Genomic DNA, 22814 nt, shown 5'->3' with positions numbered 1-22814 from the left:
ACAACCCACTCACTCCCGTGTAGGGCTGTGTAGCCACCAAAACCTCCATTTGAGCAGGATATTGAATGGCATGCTCAAGAAAGAAAACAACACCTGGGGGAGCTGAAGAGATGGATCAGCAGGTAAAGTGCTTTGCACTAAAAATGTGAGGACCTGAGCTCAGATCTTGAGTAGCCATGGAAAAGCTGTGCACAGTGACATGCTTATAATCCCAGACCCGAGGAGGGAGTGATGGGGAGATCCCTGGGACTTCCCAGCAAGCCAGTCTAGCAGAATTAGCTAGCTCCAGGCTCAATGAGATGTCTGCTTCAATGAGGTGGAGATGCAGTTCTGAAATGATATCTACCAGCGCATGCACACATGTGTATACAAGCCTACCAAGAAAATCAACAATATACTAACTAGATGAAGCATTCTCTGCACACATTATTATTTCCTTTCCAATGGCTACTTCAAAATCATTATTAGCACGGTAACGGTAGAGATAGAAGTCACAAAACTACTGAGAGTCGTCATTAGTCCCTGCTGGACAAAATAGTAGAGACCAGTCTCCTCTCTCCCCTATATAGAAGCACAGTGCCTAGGAGAGCCTGTGGGTGCCTGAATGAATGAGTGGCTGAGTCCGTAAGGAAGCTGGCACTGCATGTCAGAGTATGCAAAGATTGATCAGGCTACAGGGGAACTTTACATATATGTATGACCCTTTAAAACATCATCAGTACTAAGTACTCCTGAGACAACCTCACCTCCTTACCAATTTGCAGAAGAACAGTGGCTGTGTAGGCCGTTGCACACACCTAACTGGTGCTGAGAATTCGTCAGAAGTGAGTAATGCCATATGCCATGCGTGAGGAGGCATGCAGTAGCACAGTAAGGAGCAAGATGAGGGCGATCTTCTGCTAAAGGCAACATGTAGTGCTCCTACCATTTATGGCTGGAGAAGAAGGCTATCTCTGAAGCCTCCAGGTCCACCCTAAGGAAGCATTAAAATAATTTTGGATTTCCAAATCTGCATATAGAATGGGTCTAGGGCAGCCATGCAGAGTTATGAGGGGGCACTGAAGGTGTCAGGAGCTACAGTGTGGGAGCAGCTTCATGAAGAAAGCTAAGCAAGCAATATGACCTTGATGAAAGTGACCTGTGGTGAAAAGACTGCAACCCGCTCTTCAGGACCTCAGACTTCACAGGCAGAGAGTTTGGGAGGCTATTCATTCTGAGATAGGAGGCCATGACTTATAGATTGAGTCTCATGCCTGCAGGGAGAAGTCCAGGAGCAGGGGGTGGGGGTGAGGACTACAGAAGGAGGTCACTGAGGGGACATAGAGGCTAGAACTTTGAATGAAAGCACCACTGGGCACCTAGGGAAAGCCTGAAGCCAAAGCAGGGCCACAATAGCCATACACTGACTGACTGAGTGAGTACACACAGGTCAGCCTACTTGAGGGGGTATCTAACTCAGTACTTACAAAATGTTCTGTAGTTTTAAAAAATGGCTATAATTGAGCTTGCAGAAATTGTAAAATCTCAAATAGATATGAACCACACAACCTACTTTAGAACCACCCTCCTTTCTCTTCTCTGACTCAGTAGTCATACCCCAATGTATCACAGGCTGGCTTCATCTAGAGATTGGCATTTTGATTGTCTGTTTATCTATCTGAGGATCTTTCAATGTAGCCTTGGCTTTCCTAGAACTCACTGTGTAGACCAGCCTGATCTCAAATTGAGAAAAGACCTGCCTACCTCTGACTCCAGAGTACTGGGATTAAAGGCATATTTTTTAATCTTTTGATGTAATAATAAGAAAACAGACTTACAGAAAAGGCAACACATCTTTTGTCTCAGGTTAGTCAGCAGAGCCCTCTGATGAGCCGAAACCTTTGCCAACCATGGGCAGGTCTGATAACTGCCCACTGGGTTTTCACAAGCCTTGACACACGAGTATACCATTCCTGACCCATATACTCATGGATCCACTTCCCAAATCAGTTATAACTGTATAACACCAATACATGGGTCCCCAGAACATCTGGTTTGTAGATAGCTCTGTCCTATGTCCACATTCATTGTACCTCTAATCTATACAGAATACTCCCACAGTCCTCATTTACAGACACACCAATAAAGGCCCAGCCAGAGGACTATATCCATGACTCAGCAGCCAGAGGATTAATTAAATGACTCAGCAGGTAAAGGGGCTGAAGCTTGATGACTCCAGTTCAATTACTTCTTTGAAAAAGAGTCTTGACTCTTTTTCTTGTATTACCTGACCTCACTCACACATACCACAGCATATCTATGTCCTGGCACATACACAACCACACTTTAATAATTTTTTAAACTGTTCAGCCAGAGTGGACCCTCTGTTCAAAGTGTCTCTTGGTATCCAAAACTCTAACTCAAGGGGTCAATATACAAAGTGACAAGATATTTGGGGCCTGACAGAAACAAAACCCGGCTTGAGGAAGCAGCTGTAATCAAGCAAGGAAACACACACACACACACACACACACACACACACACACACACGCGCGTGTGCACACACATGCACACACCAGCAACTATACAAACACAGGCAAATAGACAAGTTCAGAAAATAGGATAAAGGATCAACCCATAACCTCCTTCCCCCCACCTAGAAAGCAATTCTGGGGATAGATGATCCATGTTTTCTTGGAAACTATAAAATAACACTTTATTTGACGGATCTAAGTGTTTTGAAAAGTGTCCAAATTCCTAAGTATTATATCATTAAAAAGACCAGAGTGATGGGAAACAGAGGAAATGCCTGGGCTTATCACAGAATCCAAAGGCAAAGCAAATGGTCTGACAGTGGACCTGATGTGGTGGACTAGACAGAGGGCAGACTAGTAAAGCAGGCAATGCTGAATGAACTACTGAGGAAGTACCATCGGGGATTAGAGGGAAGGGTGAAATGGAGAAAAAAATGGAGGAAAGCAGAAGGTGAAAGGGGAAGGAAAGGAAAGACATATGGTGACAGGGAGCTTGTGAAAAACTACACCTAAGCTGTCCCAGGACTGATGACAGGTATGTGTCCTCTATTAGAGGGAGCCCCAGAGAGCCCAGGGATGTGACTTATCTCCTCAGATATCAGACTTGAGGATAGCCTCATTTTCTACATCCTCAGTCTTTCTGGTTGTACAGAGGTGGTATGCAGTCTTTTCCAAACGCCTGGTTGTAATCTCCGGCTTCTCCTTGTTTGCACCAGCACTGTGATGGAGTCAATCATTTGGACCCATCCCTAGATTCTACAGATCCTCTGCTGACAGAGATGCTAGGACTCAGACTCCTAGCTTCTGTGAAGTCATGGTCCATCAATTCTTCATTTCAGGGGTGAGAGACCCACTATATTTTAAAGACCAGGAGGCACTTAGAGAGAGAGAGAGAGAGAGAGAGAGAGAGAGAGAGAGAGAGAGAGAGAGAGAGAGAGCAAAAAATATGCTGAGCTTCAGCTCACTGTCTTTTTAAAATATGGCATGTGTGCTCCAGCAACAGAAGACATTAAGGGAATCCGCTCCATCCCATCCACATCAGTTGGCTGGCAGGTACCCTAGAGGCCATTTAGATGCCACAATATTCTAAAGAAACTCTGAAAACCTTAGTTTTTTTTTAATATACAAGTATTTAAATTATTTTAAACAAATATAAGTTATACTGCAAAAACAAAACAAAACAAAACAAAAAACCTAAAAACAAACAGAAACAGTTTGGATTCACACATGGGCACACATAAAGCAATCTTTAACTAACCCAGAAAAATTGTCTCCTTGGTATAAGGAATTAAATGATGTTTATAAAGACAGTTTCGGCAGAGTAAAAGGAAACCAACAACGGACCACTTACTATACCTTGCTATACCTCCCTCACAGGAGGTTCTGCAACTTAACTAGATAATGTAGGCAAAGCACCTGGCAACCAGTGGTAGCCCATTATGCTACTTAGACATTATGGAATAAACTAAAGGATATAAATGAATGAGTTAATGAAATTATTCGGGCAGCAAATGTTCATTCAAGGTTTTATGTATTGGATCCAAAAGGTCACTTGGACTCTAGGCACACTTGGTTCATTCCAAGACCCCGTGAACTAGGCAGGGTACTTGGTGGCCTGAGAGGAGGACTACAGATGCCCAGTGTGGTACTTGCCTGCCTCCCTTTCCTCCAAGCTGCTGTGCAAGGAGGGGCCAGCCTGGCTACTGGGATGCCAAATCTCTAGTACAATAGCTTGTCTAATGTAACAGAAGGGTTTTTGTGAAGAAGCATTCAGGAGTGAAATACAACTCTACCCCAGTGTTACCAAACAGTGCCCAGCCCCCTTGCAAATGATGACCCATTTCTCTTTCTCAAAGCACAAGGTGTCCCCAAAATCGAGAAGCAAAACCCTGAACATGCATAGAGTCACCCACCTGATAGAAGCTGCCCAGCACCTAGTGAACAATTTACTCCTCCACATTTTCTTTGAAAGCCCCAAAACAGTAAAAAAGGAGAGAAAACCAGAAAGAGAAATATATTCCACCTCCAATGAATCAAGCAAGTATGACCACAAACCACAAACCACCAAGTAAGCATTACGGCAATGAAGCCAAGGAGAGACCCAGCGACTCCAGAGTCACCTCTGGACTCCAGGCAAGCAACACACAAGTCATGCTGGAGAAAGTGACCAGGTCATGATGTGACTGGACTTATATCATGCTAAACCGTGGAGACTTGGGAGCAAGGCCACTGTGTCTATGGACTGGACTTGGCTCGGGGCAAAAGGAAGGCAATGGATATAAGAGAAAAACCTGAAAGACCTTCAGCAACAATTTCCAATGTAAACACTTAAGCAAGGCACACGCCCTGCCTTGAGCAGAAGAAATCTATTCAGAGAAAATATTCTTCAGGACACAAGAAGTGGCAAGCCATGGGTCTCATGGGTCTGCACCAGGTCCTCTCTACATATATTTTATGGCTGTTACCTTGGTGTTTTTGTGGGACTACTAACAGTGGAGATGGGTGTGTCTCTGAGGACTCTTAACAGTGGAGATGGGTGTGTCTTTGACTCTTTGCCTACTCTTGGGACTCTCTTCCTCCTGTTGGCTTGCCTTTTCCAGCCTGGATATGAGGGCTTGTGTCTTGTCTTAACCTATCTTGTTTTGTCCTGTTTGGCTGGAGTCTCTTGGAGGCCTGTTCTTTTCTGAAGAGGAAATGGAGGAGGAGTGGATCTGGTGGAGAGAAGAGAAAGGTGTGTGTGTGTGTGTGTGTGTGTGTGTGTGTGTGTGTGTGTGTGTGCGTGCGCGCGCGCACGGATAGAGTGTAAGGAGGGGAAAGTGGTTAGGATGTATCATATGAGAGAAGAATCCATTTTCAATTTAAAATATTTAGAAAAAAAAGGAGAATTGCCCCCATTCTCTCTATTGGTTTTCTATTACCTCTATAATAAATGACCATGAAATGCATGGCTTATGACAAAAGAAACATATTTTCTTGGATTTAAGGAGGTCAGAAGTCTACAACTGGTCTCCCTGACTTAAGACTGCCCTGGGAAGGGCAGCGTGCCTCCAGGCTGCTCCTTGACCATTTACAGTTTTTCAAGGCCCCTGGCTCATGAGTCCTTCTAAGAAATGCACTGTCACCTCTGCTCCCATGTCACACCTCCTTCTCCAGCTCTATCATACTTGTCTCTTGTGATGACTTGAGACACACTGCATGGTCCACAATCCTTTTCCTATCTTAAGGATTATATTTCATCACAGCTTCATACCTCCCTGGCCAACCAAAGTGATATATTAGGAGAAAAAGATGTTGGGGGTTGTTACCATGCCCATCACAGCAATGCATTTATTTCTTGATGTTTTCAGCTTCCAGAGGCAGCCATCACTTTAGTTCACAGTCGTCTCCCCTCAACAGTGTCAGGTACAGCTCCTTTCACGTAACCATCTCTTAAGTCCTTACTCTTCTGCCCTCCTCCATCTACCTCTACTAAAGACCCTATTGACACACAAACATATGCAAGCAGACAACCTAGGAAAAACTCCCCATTTGATATTTCTGAAGTTAATAAGTATAATTTATATAATTTCCCCACTCTCTTTCCCCCCTCCAACTCTTCCCATGACTCTTTACAAATCTATGACCACTTTAACTGTTATTGTTTTACACATACACACGCACACACACACACACACACACACACACACACACACAGGAATAAATATATAAATATAACCCACTGAATCCACTTAGGAGTTACATGTATTTATGTGATTTCTGGACTGACTACTTAGTATAAGGTCATCTGAATTAGGGAGCTCATCTCTGGGAAAGACTATTTCTCCCACTCTCCCCATTCCATTGTTGCTTGGACTTCTTTGTTTCAGAGTGGGATCCTGTGAGAGTGCTCCTTTCCACGTTAGCATTTCTACTGGTGTTCTTCCTGTTTAGATCTTGCTTAGGAAGCCATATTGTTAAGGTACTATGTCTATATCTTCATGTCATTTCTAAGGGACACACCCATACAGCAGACTTTCATGGTCCACTGGCTCTTACAGTCTTTTTGCCCACTCCGCTACTTTGGTTCCTGAGGCTTAGGTGCGGGAGCTGTATTTCACAGTTGCTCTCTGCATTTTGATCAGTTGTGGTTTTCTGTAATGGTCTTCCTCTGTCGGAAGAAGAATTTGCTTTGGTGATGGGTGAGAGCAACAAGAATTCGATTCAGAATTATGCTGAAAACGTCCCAGTTTAAAATCAGCTAATTAGCGATCTTGCTTCTAAATTCAACTTGGGTTTGGAAAATCCCATGATCCTCTGTCTTACAAGGTGTTCCATTCACAAGTTCAGGGGAGAGAAATATTTGTTTGAGGGGGCATTGTCCTGCATAGCATATGCTCCACAAAACAGAAAAAATAATCAAAGAAGAATTTCCATAAACCAACCGGAAAGATACACAGGTTGGGAAACAAACTAAAAATAAACAGGATAAATGTAAAAGCTACATTAGAAGCAAATAAATAATAATGATAATCAACAAAATTAGAAATTTAATAAGATAGGGGCATATATAAAATACAGAGTTCATTGAAGAGATGACATAGACAAGACACAAAAAGAAACTATTTCCATGATGTTAAAATTATTGAATTATTAACAGAAGAAATATTAATGACATAATACAAAAAAAAACCCTTCTGAGATAAAGTGAGTTTTGTCTTATTACCAGGCTACACTACTAGGTTGAAAAGAAACTGATGCAAAAAACAAAAACAAAACCTGATCAGCTTCTACAAACATCCCAGGGAACTCCTAGGACCATGAGTATCCAGAGAGAAAGCAGGCTGACTGTGACTTTCTGCACACTAACACTCGGCCACTCTTGGGTAAAGACAAAACAAATGTTTCCATTTAGTCACAGAAAATCATGTAACTGGACAGCTTGATGACCAGGTAAGAGATATTGCCACGTCTGTAACAATTCTCTAAGTGGGTACTGTTGTGCATTTGAGAAGAGGGCAAGGAACCCTGACACGGAGCAGGAGGATGAAAATGAAGTCTACAATGAACATTGAACAACTGAAAAGTAAACTGGGGAAAATGAAGACTAAGAAACAAACATATAAAACTCGTGATAAAGAGGAGAGCTGTGAGTATTTTTATGGGTTTTGTTTCTGTGTGTGGATGTGTTTCTTTTTTTAATTTTTGTTTAAGTTCTGCTTTTCGTTTTGTTTTGTTTTTGCCTATTTCTTTCTTTTCTAAAGAGAAAGAAGATATAGATTTGGCTGGGTGGAGAGATAGAGGGGATCTGGGAAGAGATGGGGGAGAGAAAGTCATCCATGATCAGAATATGTAGTGTAGTGGCTATTCCTGGTTGCCAACTTGACTATCTCTGAAATGAACTACAATCCAGAATTGGAAGGCTTACTTGTGATCCTCATCTGGAGGCTGAGAGTTACAAGTTTCTGACCTGGATCTTGGCATGGAGATCTTGAGACATAGTGGCTATGAATTCCAGAAAAATAAGACAGGGAGATCTCTGAATTCAAGGTCATTTGCGATTAAAGGCATGGTGGCACACACCTTTAATCTAGGCCACACCTTCTGCTGGAGACTTACATCAGGGCATTGGAAGAAGAAGGAAGAGTTACTCTCTCACTCTTCTTCACCTGCTTGCGTTGTGGGACTAAGCAACTGCTAGATCCTTGGACTTCCATTCATAGCTGCTGATGACCATTGTTGGTAGTTGGACTGCAGACTGTAAGTCATCAACAAATTCCCTTACTATATGGAGACTACCCATAAGTTCTGTGACTATAGAGAACCCTGACTAATACAGAAGTTAGTACTGGGAGTGGGGTAGTCCTGTGACAACCTGACCATGTTTTTGGGAGGACTGTGGAAGGGTTTTGGAACTTTGAGATAGAAGAGCCATTGAAATGTTAAGAGTTCTGTGGGATGTTCTGTAGGAGCTTGGAAGATAATGTTGAGAACAGTGCAGAAGATAGAGGCCTGGCTTGTGAAATTTCACAGGGAAGATTGAAGACTTTTATCAGGGCTGTTGCTGTTTTGATTGTGAAGACTCTGTAGTTTTGATTAGCTGGGGTTGAAGAATCAGCTGTGATTAGCAAGATACCAGAACTACTAAAGCAAAACTTTTGCATTACTGGGACTATTGATGCTGGTTAGTGGGAGCTAAGAAATTAGCAGTGATTAAGAAGAGACTTGCATCATCGAAGTGACATCATCTGGGAAGTGGTTTTTGAGAGCACAAAGAGTCTGTGTTCCAGAGATAGCCAAGGTTGTACCTCATGCTGTAGCAGGATTTGGTAATGTGTAAGAGTCATCCAAGTGGTACTGGTTTTGAAGGCATGAAGGCGTCATGAAGAGAAGCTGAAGCTTGGCACTGTGAGAGGCCATGGAAGGCCATTGGTGAAGGTGCGCCTCAGTTGCAATTGATGACCCAGGACTAAAGGGGTCATGCAAAGGAGTTGAGGCTAGGCACCATGAAGAGAGCCTATGAGAGGCTATTGGTGAAGCCTAGTTACAGCGGAAGAGAGCAGTATTTTGGAGATGTCAGTACCATGAGATGGCCACCAAAAACAGCAGCAGCATTGGAGTACAGGCATTTGGAGCCTAGAAGACAAGGAGTGTACTACAAAAGGCAGAGCTGGAGAAGTGACCAAAACCCTTTGAAGAATCCAGAAGATCATGAGTGGATTCCAGACACTGGACGGTTGGAGTTTGATTTTGCTTTTGATTGTGACTGTGCCCTGATATTTTTCCCTCTTAAAGTAAGATGATATTTTAGTGGAGCCCACAGTTAAGAGACTTTGAATTTTTAAAAGACTTTGAATTTTAAAAGATATTGGATATTTTAAAGAGATTGAACTTTTAATATATAAAGACTGTGGAACTTTTAAAGTTATTTAGATCTTGGGGATGAATAAGAAATTAAGGTTTGAGGCTTAATAGTGATGTGTTTGTGTATCAAGTTGACAAGGGGTCAATTGTACTGGCTAATTTTATTTGTCAACTTGATACAGGCTGGGGTTATCAGAGAGAAAGGAGCTTCAGGTGAGGAAATGTCTCCATTAGATCCAGCTGTTAGGCATTTTCTCAATTAGTGGTCAAGGGGGAAGGGCACATTGTGGGTGGTGCCATCCCTGGGCTGGTAGTCTTGGGTTCTATAAGAAAGCAGGCTGAGCAAGCCAGGGGAAGCAAGCCAGTAAAGAACATCCCTCCATGGCCTCTGCATCAGCTCCTGCTTCCTGCCCTGTGTATGTTCCAAGCCTGACTTCCTTTGGTGATCAACACTGATGTGGAAAGTGTAAGCTGAATAAACCCTGACTTGCTTGCTTGGTCATGATGTTTGTGCAGGAATAGAAACCCGGACTAAGACCTATAGCATACATTTTCAATTTTAAAAAAGCCCTAAGAACAAAAACCAGTAAGTGAGGTTACCTGAGACATAAGGCAGGTTATTCAAAAAGTGAGAATTTATAAATTATAAAACAGGGGAAATATATGGGAAGCCAAAGAAAGAGTTGGCTGGCATATTAGTCCTCACCAAAGCCTAAGGGGGTCTACAGCAACTTTCAAAGCACATTGGTTAGCCAACAACAAACACATTGGTAAACAGCAAAGGCATTGCACAGATTCTTCCTAACTTTATAGTGAATGGATGGAGACTGAGAACACTCTCCAAATCCATTTCCTTTCCTTTCTGACAACCTAGATATGTTCTGGCTGGCCAGGGAGTGAGGGGATACATTTTCTCATATCTATAGGGGTCTGCTGTAGGAGCTACCACATCTGACGGGAAGCTAAGCCACGAGCCACTACATAAACCAAAAAAGGGATATTTTAGAAAAATGTATGTTCCAGGAAATAAGATATTTCACTTAAATTTTAAAAAAAAACCCACATAGTCAAATAAAGCCAAAATATAACTACATAGTTTACAATTTAAAATAACACATTTCTAGACTAAAAACATAACAATGTCCAATAAATTCTATATGAGTCTGTATGTTTCAACTTGGAAAACTGAGGCACATACATCAGCATCTGTAAGATGATTCTAAAAGTATGTACTTAGAGCAATGACTTGTGGGGCATCTTGGCAGAGAAATGGGGACCGGAGCTCATAAAATGACACATTTTACTATTCTCCCACCTCCTCTGAATTGATTCTTCTAATCTGTGCAAATGTTTCCCATGGGATGAGGAGAGGACAATGAAAGGAAAATCAGGATGGCTTTGATTCACGGCATCAATCAAGGGCCATGCTCCTGCCTTCTCTTGTACTCAGAAGAACCTACTGAGAGGATGTGGGGTCTGGAAACTAGTGTCCTAGTTTTGTCCTTGTGGGTGTAAGTATTTTTTTTAAGGAGATACTTAGAAGTTCCCATATAGCAGATGATTATCCTCAAAATACTAAGAGCGGAGTGGAGCTCACCCAGAACCACCTTCCTAATACTCCTGCCCTGCTCCACAGAACATGTTAACTACATCCATGTAATCTATGTAAGAGGTAAGTCTGGGGTGCACACTGGACACCATGTGCACAATCCTTACTGCACTCCCTAAAATGCAAAGCCTACAGGCCAATCCTGCATTGCTGAAGGGTATGGACTCTTCTTTCTGATTCTATAATGTATTGATTGTCTTGGAGCATTACAGGAGTCAATAGAGGAGGGTCTTGTTGGACTCTCTTTGGAGCACCAGCCTCAATGGGTCCCATATCTGGTGACCACTGACTCCTCCCATTTTCCAGGTCGCCTAAGAGTTGCCAATAAAGGCTAATTACCTTTGCATTATCTCCACAACAATCCTTAGGAATGGTTGGATCTCTCCTCTTCCAGTATGGAACTGTCCCAGTGATGGGGCAGGTCTTATTTTTCTCCTCATTCACACTGGAAGGGAAATAATTGCCCAAGGTGGTTTGGCTCTGGCCAAAAAGATGCTGGGAATGTAGCCAACCTGACAAGTATTGCCTTAGATCTGCTGTCACCTTTGAGGCAGGTGCCATTTGTTGGAGACACTGAGGATGGGAGAGGGACTGACTCCACAAAGGACTAATGGCAGGAGGCAGCACAAATGGAAGGTGAGTCATGGTGGGTCTCAGTGTTTCAGCCAGGTCTGGCCTCAGGGTTCATGAGCTTCTCTCTGGGAATCTGAACATACACACCCTCCCTCGGGTCACTGTGTGCAGACAGCCTGGAAGGACAATGAGCCTAACCTGAGAGAAACCTAGGACCCTAGGGGACCCAACAAAAGGAACAAATACAGACAAGGCAGGCAGAATGGGATGGGGCCTCAGATAGACTCTGATCTAACCAAGGTACTGAACATGGGGTGTGTTTGGCAGACAGTCATTGGCAACTCACTAAAAGCAATAAGGATAAGTCATTAATAAGCAGGGCTCCTTAAGTATCACCAGCTTGAGACTTGGGGAAATGGTAACTGATTGATAAGGCATGAGAAGACAGGACTGATGACCCCACAACCATCTGGCTCCGCAGAACTGCTCCTTGGGGGCTGTGCAGAGCTGACATTGGCGTGCACTCAGCAGTGGAGCATGCTACCGGTCTCTCAGGCCATTCTCTCCTTTGAGCCATCCCTACCAAGGTAATGTGCCAGCTAACATCTCCGCGCTAACTTCCCCATGTGGCCCGGTGGGTTACCTAATCCCTCTACCCTCCTTCTGGACTTCGGCTATTGCTTCTGAAAAGTATCTAGAAAAATAAGAACATCGTTAAACATATTTTGAGCAAGTTTGGTTTTATACAATGTATAAAAGTACAGCTAGGAGTGAAAATAGGGAGAGGAAAGGTGAGGTTGGATAGACCCATCTCCTATGGCAGTATCCGATGCTCCCTGACTGATCTAGACTTACGCCATGGACCCAGCATTCCACCTATCTATGCCCATTTAAAGCCTTCCTTCACAGCCTCTTCAGCACCTTTAAAGCAACCCAAAGGTTAGGCTGTGTCCTCTTACACCTTAGGTCACCGACGCTGCTGACAGAGAAGCCAGACATTTGCTCCTGGGTGATTTATCTTCATTCTTGGTGGTTCACAGATTGCTGCTGGGAATCTGATATGGGTGGGGTGGGCACCGTCTGTCTCTTGGCAAGATGAGGAATTATGGGTACAGGTATTAGGAATTTTGGTATTGTTCCTGCTAGTGGGCTCAGCAGCTCTGTGAATTCAAATGGGTGGTGCTATCATGGCATGGGACAGAGTTAAGTTAGGAAGAAAGCACATAAACCCTTCATACTTTGGGGTTAAAGGAGCATCTCAGTTTGATCTGGGACCACTCCTAGGTGTGCATCCTGAGCAGCGGGCCTGAAGCAGGAAGAACCATGAATTCTCCATTTTAAACAAGGGCTCTTCTGCAGAGGGCATGGTGTTGAACTGTGTGCCCTGACTGTAATGAGCACAGTGCATACATCACATTGCTATTAACTGTAGTTAGTGGGGTTCACACTAAAACTCTCTAATGCAAACATTTTAATGCAAACTCTATATTATTGTGTTATATAATACCATAATCTGGTTGATGCATGGCGCTTAACTAGATCATCTCACAGATGTCTCCCACTTTCTGTCTTAAAGAGTCCAGCGTCCCATCTCTGCTACCCCAGACCTGCTGCGCAGGAATGGGGAGAGGCTTCCTCCCTTCCCAGTCTCCCAACACTTCTCTGCTACCTTTTAAAGTCACATGGACCTTCCTTAAGGTCAATGTCTTTTTCAGTCTCAGTATCATCTGCTGTCATTTGTTCTGTTGGGTACCTAGCCTGACATCGAAACCTCCAGCATGGTACTCAAGACATCAGCATTTTTAAAGCATCCACATGGATCCTGTGTTAGATGGAGGATGCTGCTGGGCCCTCCAGAAAGGCAAGACAGCACCATTCTCTTATTTATTGTGTTCTCTCTCTCTCTCTCTCTCTCTCTCTCTCTCTCTCTCTCTCTCTCTCTCTCTNTCTCTCTCTCTCTCTCTCTCTCTCTCTCTCTCTGTGTGTGTGTGTGTGTGTGTGTGTGTGTGTGTGTGTGTGTGTGTGTAACAGGGAGACAGGGAAGATTCCAAGCATTAGAATGTACTATATTTTTCTTCTATAATTTTTTACTATATTTTTATTTTTTGTATGTTTGGTTTTTGAGACAGAGACTTATGATATGTAACCCAGGCTGGCCTAGAGTTTACTATGTACCCTCAGATTCATGATCCTCTGACTCCATCACTGAGTACAGGTATGTATGGCTGCCACTCTTTTAGGTAAGTTGGAAATCTCTAATCTGAAAATCAGAAATACTCCAAAGTTTCAGTGATTTTAGTGTAGACATGACACTGAATGCAGAAAACTCCATACTGAGCCTCATTTGATAGGCTACGGTCCAAATGCAATGTAATAAAGGCACTGTTTAACATTACATTTAGCCTGTATGCATAAGGTGTGCACAAAACAGAAAGTAATGCTATGTTGGGACTTGGGTCCTACCCCTAAGACATCCTATTAGATATAACTAAATGTTCCAAATCTGAAAAGCATTCCAAACTCTACCTATCCCCAAGTTTTCAGATAAAGAGTTCTTAAAAAGTCAACCTGTCTAAAATGTTCACCTAATTGATCATTTTAATGACTCACAACATGGCCATCTGTTCCTCCATTACATTTCTTTTCTTCCCTAAAGGACTGTTTCACATGTGAGTCATTGGTGTGATCTCCCAGAGTCTCTTTCATAACATTAATGTTTACCATGCAGTAAACTGCTGTGCCTTATTTAAAAAAAAAAAAACACTATTGTGTAGTAAGTTGTCTTATTAAACAGACAGAGCTAATGTTCCCTGTGGCTGTGTATAATATCTGTGACACATGGAATGGAAATATGAAGCACACTGTTTTTATTACTGTTGCTCGCCATCTAAACAAAACTTTGTCTGCTAGTGTACTGGGAGCTAAGATTCTAAGTGCTTCAAATTTTATATGAACAACATTTTCAACGACTATGCTTCTGGACTCACGGGAGCCAAGCAATTCTAGAAAGAATAATTAAATTTCTAATTTCAATTCCCGTAGGGCTACTAAATGCATTTGACAAACATGAACTGGGAGCTTGCTCTGAACAAGGTGCCTCCGAGATATACTAAGGCTTCTTTGGTGGATCTAACGACCAGCAGGGGAATGAATGCTATCCACACAGCTCACTACTAATTGTAAGTACTCATTCTGAGGCTTGCTATCTCTCATAACTATTAATGTGTCAGCAAATAAATATTTTTATGAGACATCTGATTTTTTTCTTACATTTTTCTCTCACAGCAACGTGTCCAGCTTCCCTTACTTTGGTTAATCACCTCTTTGGGAAAAACCAGGGAGTTAATTTTTGTATAAAATCATGGAGTTGGTTGGGACAGAAGGCAGACAGCCACGTCTCTTTATGTGGCCCTGTGAAATTAAGACCTATAGAATAGATCCACAGTGGGCTTTGTGCAGAAAGCAGGCCCCCGGTTAGTTTGCCCCCATGCGGGGATAGGCACTCCAAGGAGGACTCCAGAGGCAGGGAAGGAGTGTGATGTAAGTGACACAGCATATTGATTTTCCTCCAAGAATCCCCACCGGCTAAGCCATGGGATGATCAAGAGAACGCACTCCTTCCTGAATTCCCTAAGCCTTTCGCCCGTTTTTTGCGTTACTGTAAGAATTCGTTACTGATGCACACACTACCTATCAGACTACAAGTTTGGTAAGTCAACGATGGTAGAAGAACCTCATCTGATGCAGGTAGATGGCGAAAGGGAGGAGCTCAGATACAGAGAACATGCTCTGCTTGACCATGCTCTGCTTGACAAGCTAGAGTCAAGCAGGCCCTCGAAATCAAGTAAAGCTTTGAGCCAAGGTCACCTGCAACACATCAGAGAAGAGAAGCTTTACAAAGGGGATAGTCAAGAGTAATGTGCAGACACTGAAGCCCATCTTTGTAACCCACCTGAGCCTTTCAGTTTGACTATCTCCAAACTACACTCAAACAACAAAATTAAACAGAAAGGCACATAACTTTCATCCAATCTAGCAAGTGATTCAAATTTGCAAAGGATCTTCAGCTTCTTAATGTGTGTCTATGTAACCCCAGAAATGGCATGATGGCCACTGTGCCCTTCACTACAGTCAAGCCCGTGACACAAAGTGCAGCTGCATCCTGAAGCACCAACCATGCAAGCAAACACCCTCAGGGTGGAGTAGTGAAACTCATACTACCACCCTAGGGGGGACAATAGCAAGACCACCCTGTCTGCCATCACAGCTTCCCTCCTTGGCATCTGCTATCAGGACTTCACCTTCCGAATGCTGCTCTCTTACCTCTCACCTTCTAGTTCCTCCTGGGAAGGACTAATCAGCTCCAAGAGCAGGAAAGGGTGTTCGAGAACGATCCTAATCAGCAAGGCTGTCCAGGTCTGCTATCCACGGGACCAGCAGCACCCACTGAAGGGGATACAGTCTGATTCTCAGAGCTCACCATCCACTCTGATTCCAAAGAATTTCAAGGATGTTATCAGAGATGGCTTGATAAGAATTGCTCAGCCATTGAAGACCTTCGCCTTCCTAAACTTACCTCTTTCTTCTTCTAAAAAGTAAAAACCCAGTCAAAGCTATTCATTCAAGCAATGCTTAGAGTTATTAGGTACAAACTGTAATGGAATCAATGAACGAAGGGAAGAAACTAGACTGCAGTTGACACACACACACATTCTCAAAGCCCTAATTTATCTACTCCATCCACGGAGCCTACACAAGGTCCAGAGAAGTAGTCTACCTATAGGGCCACCAGGCATTGCGCCCAAGCAATGGTCCAAGCAGCAATCTGCTCCATTTGTTTTTGCTGCTGGAAGAAGATGTTATCAAGGGATGGAATGAATTGAAAGACAAACAAATATCCCAATTAATATATTTTGAAAAAATATATTATATATATAATATATAATATATATATAATATATTATATATATTTTGAAAATTAATATATTTTGAAAAAAATATTGCTTATGCATATTTTGGACATTGATAGAATTTCTTAATGTCTGAAAAATTATCCATGTGATTGTGTGGTTTACGCTTCCGTAATATTGCTGTGGTTTAAATGTATTTTGAGTGTGTTCCTCAAAGAATCATACTAGAAACCTGGCCTTTAGTGTGAAGAGTGATGTGTTGAATTGTAAAGAGGCCGTCCTGGAACAAGATAAGAGATAATGTCCTTGGGTACAACCGTCAGAGGGGACTAGTGAAGAGTTCAGGAAGTAGTTCTCTAGGGAGCAGGTTGTTTGAAAGTGAGATTAGCCCATGTTCTTGTGACCGTCTATCCTAGAGCCAAGGGTGCCTTCACCAGAGGACACTTGATCTAAAGCTTGCATTCCCTAAACCCATAAGCCTCCTTTGTGTGTGTGTGTGTGTGTGTGTGTGTGTTTTAACAGTTATTATCCAGCTCTAGGTATTTTATTATAGTGATGGAAAATGAACAGATAAATACTATACTAGTTTCAAGTTTCAAATCATCATTGAAGGAATTGAGAAGAAATGGGTTGCAACCATGGAGGACATTTTGACCATCTGAATCCAGAGATAATCCTATCAGCTTCCCTAGTGGACAGAGGAGAGCCTGGGGAAGCAGGTCCCACAGCATGCCCTGTGCAGCCTCTTCTCCAGCATGCCCGATGCAGGCACTGAGCTGAACAAACCTTAAAGGGTAGCACATTATCTCAGGGGACAGTGAACAAAGGTCCCCCCCAGCACGCACACACACACACACACACACACACACACACACACACACACACACACACACAGAGCTGGTACTTGGGACAGGTATCTGTGCCTGTGTCAGGCAGCCTCCTTCCCAGTGTGCCTTTCAAACCTAGCTCCGTAAAGGAGGAACTTGAGCCAATCTCACCATGGTATCTCACCATGGCTATCCTAGAACTACATGAAAGTGCAGTAAGCTAATAAAATGAACAAAACAGAACAGACGGGGAAATGAACCGGAAATGTCTAATTTTACGTTTCATAAATCAAACACGGCATCCCAGCCACCTAGAGCCATCCAGTTATTACACTTCCACAGCATTGGTAAGGCAAACCTGGAACAGAAAAATTATGCTCAAGTAGAAAATAGTTTCTTGGGAAGAAAACCTCAGTACTCTGAACCTACGAAGTGGGTCTGCTTAGCGTCCGTGTGTGCTTTATTCTCAGAGAATGGAGTGGTTACAGCAAAGGCCAGGGCAGCAGGCCCTGGCATTATGTGGAGTTCCCAATTTTACCAGATAAGCATTTGGGGACATGGGAAGCAAAGTGTTTTCCTTTGTCATGAAGAACCTGGGGCATGGTCAAGGCATGCCTTGCCCAAAGAGGCTGGCTAAGAGCTGCTGCATGGTACATACAGTCCCCATCCTTGTCTCCACAATTTTGCTTTAGTTCAGATATGCTATGTACAAGCCAGCCAGTGAAACACAGCTTCACTACATAGTCAAGGTGACAGGTTGCATCCAGCCCTTCCCTAGATATATTTTTTTTTATTCTCTCATATAACACATTTGAACCTCAGCCTGCCCTCTCTCCACTTCTCCCAGTGCGCCCGCCCCCCTTCTCTCCTTCAGATCCACTACTCCTGTTTCCCTTCAGAAAAAAAAAAAAAAAAGCAGGCCACCTAGGGATATCAATGAAGCATGGTATAAGAAGATGCCATAAGACTAGGCACCAACACTTGTATTTGAAGACATTTATAGACCACTTCACCTGTCTGTTACTATAAATGGTAAAAATGAACCCCACCTTAAATTGTAACAAAGGTGTCTTCTCCTGGCATTGTTCTATCATGTCTGCAGTAAGACCATTCTATTCTTAGTCTTACACACAAACTTCCTGGGACAGAGCAGTTGATCAATGGGCAAATACTCTTTTTAGGGCTCAAAATATTTTCAAATTAACTATAAAAAGAGACATGAATATTTTCTTTCTATTTAAGTGCTGGTAGGTTTCTGGATTCTATTTGAGCAGAATTTTCTCTGGTCGCCCTCGGCTATATAGAGTAGTAGCTTTATAAGTAATTTGCTAACCTTTGTTTTTAATGTCTAGTGGCACTTTATCCACGCCCATCTGCAGTACTCAGTGTAAGAGGCCTGGCCCAGCAGGAAGCTGAGAACTATGGCCTTACCATTTGCCCCCTGGCAACCAGAAATTTGGTCTTCGAGGCAATTTCAAAGCAGTAGTATGTAAACTTAGAGCCAGGGTACCTGGAGAATTCTCTAGTGTGGTGTCCACTAAACTTTTCTTTCCAGTTAGGAGAAATTACTTTGGTAGATGGGATCCATCAGGAGCCTTTGGGGTTCAGTAGCACAGCTGAACACTACAACAATTACGGAAGTCATGAGGCATGCCCACAGGAGTTCCCTAAGGTAAGCCTCAAGCAGACCATGGTCATCTGAGTTCACAGCCTGTGAGGCACAGCCTCTCAGGGTCACATGACTGAATAACTGGAGGCGTACATTATGGATATATCAACCGCATTAAGATAAAAAAAAAAAGTAGTTGTTTATTTTCTCTTGTTCTCATTTTCTAGGGGATAAAGCTGAACATTGACTAAACATCTGCTTTTCTCCATCAGAAAGACCTCAAGGCTAATAACTGCCAAGGAGGGCAAGCAGGTTCACCTGGGAAGTACCACACCACAGAGAGCCTGGGTTTGGTCAGTTGGAAATGAACACCAGGGGCAACTGTTATGAGTAGGAGGCTGCCAAGGGTGGCCCTCACCAGTACACAGGACTGCATGTCGCCGAGGACAACTCTTGTCTCCAAAACAGCACTCCTGAAATCAATGAGTCCTCAGCCTCAAGGTGTGCTAGGCACCAACAGCTATTCTTCAAAGACAGGGGCAATTCAGAAAGCTCACACTGATGGCCCCCACATCTGGCCACTCACGTGCATATCCTCTCTGGTTTCCATTCCTTGGGCACACAGTGGGGGAGAGGGAAATTAGGAGATTATGCATGAGATACACATACATGCACACACAGGAACCACCCATCCAACATACATACTTGGTAATTCTCCCCCAAATGTCTGGTAGAGGCACAGCCAAGGCACATCCAGCACGCCCCCTGCTGGCTTGGCAGGAGCTGACTCAGCCTTTATTCTATGGGCCTAAATCAAGGATGAATGACCTTAAAATCCAGAGGGACAGACAAAAATGGCAAGATAAGGCAATCTGGGCTTCTTAGAAATGAAGGGCATAATACTCAACTAAATACATTTCAAACCTGTTTTCAAAATGTCACAGGAAAGAAACGTTACTAATCCCTATACACCTAGAGGAAACAGTTGCTGTTGAGTATTCATAAGTATTACAAGGAATAAATTCACAAAGGTCTACAGGTGGAGACGGTGGATACAAAGACCACCATCATTACAGAGACTCAATTTCCACAATCCACAGCACTAAAAACACTCACCCCCGAAGGCACTTTAAACACAGAAGAATCTTGGCACCTGACACAAGCTCAAGTTCACAAGGCAACCTATGTAAGAGAAACACCACAGAAAAGCAGCACATGTGGCCAATTTCACTCCAAGGGTTATTCACTCAGCATGCCTCTGTAAGTTTGACATTATCAAGAGGTCAAAGACTATGATGTACACATTGCTCACTCACTGGTGGCTGTTCCCTCTCCTCCTCCAGCAATGGAGGGGAGTCAGAATTTACTTTCCAAAGGTACATCTGCTACCTAGAATCTAGGCACAGTTGAGATTAGTATGTAGCCAGACTCCATGAAGTAATGATTTGCATTCACAATCACCCTGAACACCAAAAGACTACAGTAACCACTATTTCCAGAGTTCCAGGTTCAAACCTTCTCTGTGGCATATGGCACTAAGTTCCTTGCAAACCCAATATGATCACACTAATAATTTAAGACATCCTTATTTTAACCAATTAGGAGGTGCCATTAATTATTAAATACAAAAAACATCAATACTTTGGTCTCTTATTAGATCTCCTTTTGATACAACAGGCCTAAGTAGATGTTCGGGACTGTCTTGGGAACTAGCTTTCGGCTGTTCCCATAAGAGCAGATACTAATGGCATACTCATATAATCAAATGATGGCATGCTGCTGGCATTTATTGAGGAATTTTCTTCCAGAACTTGATGTGCTGTGTAGATCTCAAGCTCTCACATTCCTTGAACGCTTTGGATGGGTCCTGGGGTCCAGTGGGACACACAAGTGCTACAAGAGCCCTAGAGAAACCAGCACCTCTCCCAGGCACACCCTAGAAGGGGATGCTGGTGATGGAGAAACCCTGCAGGTTCACCTGAAGCAATCAAGGCCTGCAAAGACTTAGACCCCATTGTCTGCCTTTGCCTGGACACAACACTAAATAGATCTTTTTTTTTTTTTTCTTAAACGAAGTGTTTCCCGTACAGGTCATTTTCTTTAACAGAGATAAGGCAAGGTACAAACGTGTACTGCCATACGTGATGGATCTGTGTGCCCTGGATCAGCTGATTTCCAGACCTGTAGGGACACATTTTCTTTCAGCCACTCTCTCAAATGTACTCATCTTCAAGCCAACAGAATAAAAACTGCACTTATATGAGGTTTTCGAGTTTTGAGGGTAGAGAAGCAAATTCGATGGCTAAGATTCTCAAAGAGCTGCAGTAGCTGTACCGGTCGGGAGGAGGGTACACTTGAGCGGTTATGTCCAATGAAGGAAAGTTTTAGTTAATGATGACATCACTGACATCTCCCAAATTTAAAGGAGCACTTAACGCACAGCAGATACAATTTTCCCCCTCCAGTGAGGAGATACTAGGGAAGGCCTCTGGGTTCAGAGCCAAATTGCATTAAGCCTTTCGCAGCTGGCCAGTCAGACCCAGAGAAGTACGCGGGGGCCACGGTGACCCACGTAGCCATAGCCCCTGTGCAAGCCGCCTCAGGCGCCGCTCTGAGCTGACCCTGCCCTTCGGACCCCCAACGCGCCCCCCACGGACCGAGGGCCCAGTCCCCGCGCGCTTGCCATCACGTTCCAGTGCGGAACCGCGAAAGGAGCCAGGAGGCAGCCGCCGGAGCCAGCGGGAGCGCCGCGCCCTACCCTCGCCCGGCTGAAGCCGGAGCCGGTGCCCGTGGCGCCCACGAGATCCCGAACGGTTCCCGCAATGCAGACGCGCAGTGAGCCCTGCGCCCCCAGTGTCCTGCAGCCCCTGCCCGCGCCCACTCGCCTCCCGGCCAAGAGCAGGGCGACCCCGCGCCGCGCGCCCCATCGCACCTGCCCGCTGCGCCCGGCCCGCCGCCCGCCGGCAGCACCGTGGCCAGCGCCGCTTACCTGCCGCGCAGCCCGCCGGTCCGTCCGCAGCGCCGCAGTCGCCGCTAGCCGACTTCCATCTTCCCTGGCTTCGGGAAAACCAGATCAGCTGTTCCGCTCGCGCCCAGCCGCGGCCCCCTCCCCAGCTGCCGCGCGGCGCCCGGGCCTCTCCTCCCCCGCCTTCCTGGCTGAGCCGCGCTCCGCCCCCCGCACCCCTCCGCTCCGCCCGCGGTCGCGCGCAGCGCCCGCCTCCCCGCTCCGTCCGCGGCCCCGAGGCGCGCGCCCTGCCTTGACGTCACCACCTCCACCGTGCCCCGCCCCCGCCGAAGTGCTGCGGGTAGGGGAGCGCGCGTGCTCGTGGCCACCGGTGGCCTCGGTCGCGCGGAGCTCTGCGAGGACGCGCTAGGACCCGCTGTGTCCCCGCGCACGCGCTCCCATGTTTGCCCCCATAGGGTGTAGCCTTTTGAGGTTGTTCCTGGACTTAAGAAAACCCACCCTCACCTCCTCTCTGCTCATCCCTTCTCTAGTGGTCTGCATTCACTTTTGATTTCTTTCTCTGGGCTGGCTCTCTTTTTATAAACACCCTAAACTTTGGCTGTTTCCACGCCCCTCTGACCTTCCCCTATTTCTTTTCCCATTAGTAATGTTTACATGACTGTGTAAGACGTTTTCTCCGTGGTTACTGTTTAAGACTTTTCCTCCAACCTGATATCAAGTGGATGCCACTGCTTTCTGCCCTCTCATTTAACCCTCTTTGTGTAGCTTTTGCCTGTTAGTTTCAGAGCTGGGTGTTTCCACATTCTTGTTCTCTTGTTCAAGAAATTGAAATAACAGTGCATAGGTATAGCAAGCTAACAACAAAACAAGGCCATAGTACAAATCAGAGATATACACAGCCGACAGCGGGCCACATCAGTGAGCACACTCAAAGGCCCTTATTATTTGGAGGGTTCATTCTGTGGTCT

At 44.5% G+C, this 22814-nt stretch overlaps 1 protein-coding gene across 2 annotated transcripts in view; it reads right to left on the bottom strand.

The window, feature by feature from the left end:
• Window positions 1–21985, bottom strand: part of Otud7a (OTU deubiquitinase 7A) — a 291717-nt gene extending 269732 nt beyond the window's left edge. For both annotated transcript variants that reach the window (XM_029543856.1, XM_029543858.1), the window contains exon 1: window positions 21871–21985. The gene's annotated coding sequence lies outside the window, so the exon portion shown is untranslated. The remainder of the gene's footprint in view (window positions 1–21870) is intronic.
• Between the last annotated feature and the right edge of the window lie 829 nt (window positions 21986–22814).

This window comes from Mus pahari, chromosome 1, assembly GCF_900095145.1.
Source record: "Mus pahari chromosome 1, PAHARI_EIJ_v1.1, whole genome shotgun sequence".
In the NCBI taxonomy this organism is placed as follows: Eukaryota; Metazoa; Chordata; class Mammalia; order Rodentia; family Muridae; genus Mus; species Mus pahari.
This window is presented reverse-complemented; position numbering and strand designations above follow the sequence as displayed.